At 44.3% G+C, this 5,303-nt stretch overlaps 1 pseudogene; it reads left to right on the top strand.

The window, feature by feature from the left end:
* The first annotated feature begins 421 nt into the window (after positions 1-421).
* Positions 422-1,623, top strand: LOC101650007 (annotated as a pseudogene).
* The last annotated feature ends 3,680 nt before the right edge of the window (positions 1,624-5,303 follow it).

Raw genomic sequence — 5,303 nt, 5'->3', positions numbered from 1 at the left:
GATGATTTGGCGAGACCATGACTTCTTCATTGCAAACACCTTTTGTCAGCAACACAAATGGGGATGGTACACTGGGACTTCTCCAGATGGACTACATAGAAATCAAATTGGCTACATCTTTGGGAAGAGACAATACAGAAGCTCACTATCAGCAGTAAAACGAGGCCAGGGGCAGGCTGTGGAGCAAATCATCAATTGCTCATATGTAAGATCAGGTTGAAGCTGAAGAGAATTGAAACAAGTCCATGAGAGCCAAAATGTGACTTTGAGTATATTCCACCTGAATTTCAAGAACATCTCAAGAACAGATTTGATGCATTACACTGATGAAGTAAGACTTCATGTCCTATTTGGCAGCTGCTGTTTCAGTCACCATTTCTGATATCTACGAAGACTCTTCTCTCCCAAAGTACCGATCATCATGGCCCACTGATTTCTAGCCCTCACCCGGGAACAGAGGAAGGAGCTCTCAGGCATCGCCCAGCACACTGTTCCCAGTGTAAAGGGGATCTCGGTGGCAGATGAGTCTGTAGGCACCACGGAAACCGCCTGTAGTGGATCAAGGTGGAGAACACGGAGAACTGCTGGCGGTTCCGAGAGATCCTTTTCACTGTGGGCAATTCCGTCAACCAGAGCATTGGTGTGTTCCTTTTCCAGGAGGCCCTCTACCAGGATAGCCAGGGAAAGCTGTTTCAAACCATCCTCAAAGAAAAGGAGATTGTCGTGAAAATCAAGTTAGACCAAGGAGCTGCTCCTCTTGCAGGACAAAGAAACCACCATTCAAGGGCTCGATGGCCTCTCTGAGAGGTGTTCTTGGTACAAAAAGGGCAGGGCTGACTTTGGGGAAGTGGTGTGCCATGCTGAGGAGCACTGACCAGTGTCTATCCAATCTTGCTATCCAGGAGAACACCAACACGGTGGCCCACTACGCTAAGCATCTGCCAACCCTTTGTGGAACCAGGGGTCATTCCTGATAGAGACCGTGACTTGGAACGCGGCCAGTATGTTAGTGAGAAGGCCCCGGCTGCTGTCTACAAGGCCTTCAATGATCATCATGTTTACCTGGAAGATACTCTTCTTAAGCCAAACACGGTGACTGCTGGACATGCCTGCACCAAGAAGTATATTCCAGAGAAAGTGGCTATGGCCATTGTCACAGCGCTCCACCATACTCCTCCTGTAGTTGGTCGTGGAATCTGCTCCTTGTCTGGTGGCATGAGTGAAGAGGATGCTACTCTCAACTTCAGTGCCATCAGCCTTTGCCCTCTACCAAAGTCCTGGAAACGAAGTTTCTCTTACGGGCGGGCCCTGCAGGCCAGTACACTTGCTGCTTGGAAGGGCAAGGCTGCCAACAAGAAGGAAACCTAGGAGGGCTTGCTTTATGAAGTGGGCCCGAGCTAACAGTCAGGGAGCCAAAGGGCAGTTATGTTCACACAGGCTCCTCGGGTACTGCTGCCACCCAGTCACTCTTCACTGCCTGCTACACCTACTAGGACCTGGGGCCAGCCAGCGCCACTCTCTCTTCTAGTGTCTAGAAGGAGGACTGGAAAGAAACCATTTGAATGACCCTGGGAAGGAGACAAAAGTAGAACATCACTACTGGAAACTCAGTCCCATATACAGTGAGGCCTCGCCACTTCGCGCTTCGACTTCCGCGGCTTCACTCTATCGCGGTTTTTGTGTAACAGCACCCACTGCCTACACCCGCTCCTTCAGAGGAAAAAGACGGCGACCCACCTGTAGAGTACATCCCTTAAGTCATTTCATAGGCTATTGATTACAGTATTTGTAAGAACTATGTATAATAATACTTTATGTGAAATATGTAATACTGTAAACTAGATGCCATAAATAATATAACAAATAATAAATGATAATTGTAACGTCCAAAATGTTTTACTGTATTTTCCCTTTTTCGTTTAATAAATTGGGTAATACGAGTGTAATGGTGACTAAAGGGTGTTTTTTCATGTCCTCTATGCTCTAACTACGAAAATATTTGATTTACAAATAAGGAATCCTACTTCGCGGAATTTCATTTATCACGGTAGGGTCTAGAATCGATTAACCGCGATAAACGAGGGTTCACTGTACACTTTTTAAAATCATTTTTTTGGGGAGCTTTTACAGATATTCTCACAATCTATAACTCAATTAGCTCAAGCATTATTTTACAATTGCTGCCACCATAATTTTGAAATATTATTTTTCTTGAACTCTTTGTTATTAGCTCCCCTTTATCCCCTTCCTCCCCCACCCTACCCCCAGGAATCCTTTATATATAGATATGTTGTATCTTACACATCCAGTTCCATATCCTTACACACAAATCAATTATTAAAACATACAAGCACAAATATAAAGGATCTCACAAAAGTTCACACTGCTCCTTCCTTGTAACACTTCCAACTCTCATCTAAAGAAAATAAAAGGTTTTAGGACAAAACAAAACAGGCTTCATGAACTGTGAGATGACATCAAGAATATGATACTTAAACCAAGCAAAAGGCCATTAAAAAGACAGGAATGAGAAGATCAATGTGGATGTCAGAAGATACCCTGAAACTTGCTCTTAATTGTAGAGTAGCTAAGGCAAATAGAAGAATTGATAGTCAAAGAGCAAAACAGAAAATTTCAGAGGGCAACTTGAGAAAAAGTAAAATTTTTAATGAAATGTGCAAAGACCTAGAGTTAGAAAAAGGAAGGAAAACTCAAATCTTGAACCGAAAGAACTCAAGAAAAAAACATTCAAGCCTCAAGTTGCAAGACTGAAATATTCTATGGGCGACATATCGAAATATGCAGGGAACATCAAAAGAAGATGGGATACACAGTCATTGTACCAAAAAGAGCTAATCAACAGGCCACCATTTCAAGAGGTAGCATATAAGCAAGACCCAAGGGCACTGCAGGGAGAAGTCCTAGCTGCAATGAAAGCATTAGTCCAACACAAGGCTCTAAGAATTGATGGAATACCAATGGAAATGTTTCAAAAATCTGATGAAGCTCTAGAAGCACCTACTCCTCTATGCCAAGAAAATTGGAAGACCTGGTCAAATGACTTGAAGAAGTTTGTGTTGGCACCCACTCTAAGGAAAGGTAACCCAACAGAATGCATAAATTACAGAACAATATTGTTAGTATCATATGCAAGTAAATTTATACTGAAGTTTGTCCAGCAATAGTTGCAGCAACACATTGTTAGGGAGCTGGCAGAAATTCAGGTTAGATGCTGAAGAGGATGTGGAACGAGGACTATTACTGCTGGGGCCAGATGGATCTCGGCTCAAAGCAGAGAATACCAGAAAGATGTTTACTTGTTTTTCTTGATTATGTAAAGGGATTCAATTCTATGGACCATAATAAACTGTGGACAGGCTTGAGAAGACTGGGAATTCCAGAACCCTTCTTTGTGCTCAAGTGGAACCTGTACATGGATCAAGAGGTAGTTATGCGAAAAGGCAAAGGGAGCGCTGCGTGGTTTAAGATCAAGACAGGTGTGTGCCAGGGTTCTATCCTCTCACCATACTTGTTCAATCTGTCGGCTGAGCAAATCATCAGAGAAATTGGATTCGCTGAAGAATGCGGCATCAGGATTAGCGGAAGACTCACTAACAACCTGCGATGTGCAGATGATACAACCTTGCTTGCATAAAGGAGGACTTGAAGCATTTGCTAACAAAATCAAGGATTTTAGCCTTCAGTATGAATTACAGCTCAATGTCAAGAAAATAGAAATCCTCACAAATGGACCAATAGGTAGGGCGCCCTGGTGGCACAGTGGTTACATATTGGGCTGTGATCCACAAGGTTCACAGTTTGTAAACACCAGTCACTCCTCAGAAGCAAGAGGAGCCTTGCTGTCTGCGTCAAAAGTTGTAGTCTCAAGATACCCACAGGAGTGTTCAACCCTGTTCTGTAGGGTCGCCATGAGTTGGAATCAACTCGATGGTAGTGAGTTTGGGTTTTGCGTTGGACCAATAGGTAACATCACTGTGGGAAGCGAACACTGAGGGAAATATGACTGGGACTTATTCCGACTAGCACAGACGGAATGTGGAAAGCTAGTATTCCACGGTAGGAAAGCCACCACTCTGGTAAGTTGAAGATATAGTCCAAGTACTGCATTAACTATCATTTCCACAGTTTTTCCCCTTAAAGCTGTGCTACCTTAAAATGAGCATATGGTTGATTCTGTATCCTTATAGAAGCAGACATTCCTATTTGCTCTATTCTCTTCCCGCCGCGGCATCCAACCCCTCTCAGACCTTCCCCCAGTAGTAGTTGGGCATAGGGGGGCTTATCCCCCGAGCCTGGATTCAAAATGCTTGCCAAAAGCCCGAGTGTTTGGCTTGGCTACATTAATTTGGTCATTAAGTTTGCCTTGACAGCTTTCAATGTATAGAAAATAACCATGTCACCCCTGTGGCTCGTTTGAATTTAATACATAAAACAAAAGGGGGAAAGGTAGGAAACTAACAAATGTCATTCCAGCAGATTCTCCCCCAACAGCTATGCTGCCTTATAGTGAGCACATAGTTGATTCTGTCTCCCTGTAGAGGCAGACATTCCCTGACCACCTTCTCCCACTGAGGCACCCATCCCCCCTCATGTCTTCTCCCAATGCAGGTATTAGGCTTCCTCACCTGTGAGCTCAGGACTTTACTGATCCCCACCCACTCTGTGATGCATGTAACTCCTGAATATGCATGACTAATGACGACCTATAAACCCCCCTAAACAATAAACAAGCTCTCTCCTCTGGCCCTCTCCCCTCTCCAGCCCAGTCCCATTTCTCCATACCCCCTCTCCTCAGGTCCCAGTCTCCCTCTTCTCTGCCCTTTGGTCCCCTCTCCTCCAGTGTCTCTCCCCTGTCCTCTCTCCTGCCATTTCCACCTTCCACATCCCCATGTGGACCACCAAGCCGACTGAGGTAAGCATGCTACCATGCAATGTGTCTGAATCCTTCATTTTACTCTCCTATTACTTATTCTCTATGACTTTACTATAATCTTTATTATCACTGTACAATTGCGCCTGCTGGATCTGTGATGATTTGTTAGGGGCTGGCTCCCCTGACACATCATGATAAATGGAGAAGAGCTTGAAGTTGTCAAAAATCCCATCTTGCTTACATCCACAATCAATGAGCATGGAAGCAGCCGTCAAGAAATCAAACAATGCATTGCACTGGGTAAATCTGCTGCACAAGACCTCTTGAGAGTGTTGAAAAGCAAGGATGTTATTTTGAAGACTAAGGTGAGCCTGACCCAGGCCATGGTATTTCCAATCATCTCATATGT

This window comes from Echinops telfairi, unplaced genomic scaffold, assembly GCF_000313985.2.
Source record: "Echinops telfairi isolate 266 unplaced genomic scaffold, ASM31398v2 ScPeMD7_7418;HRSCAF=8456, whole genome shotgun sequence".
In the NCBI taxonomy this organism is placed as follows: domain Eukaryota; kingdom Metazoa; phylum Chordata; class Mammalia; order Afrosoricida; family Tenrecidae; genus Echinops; species Echinops telfairi.
This window is presented reverse-complemented; position numbering and strand designations above follow the sequence as displayed.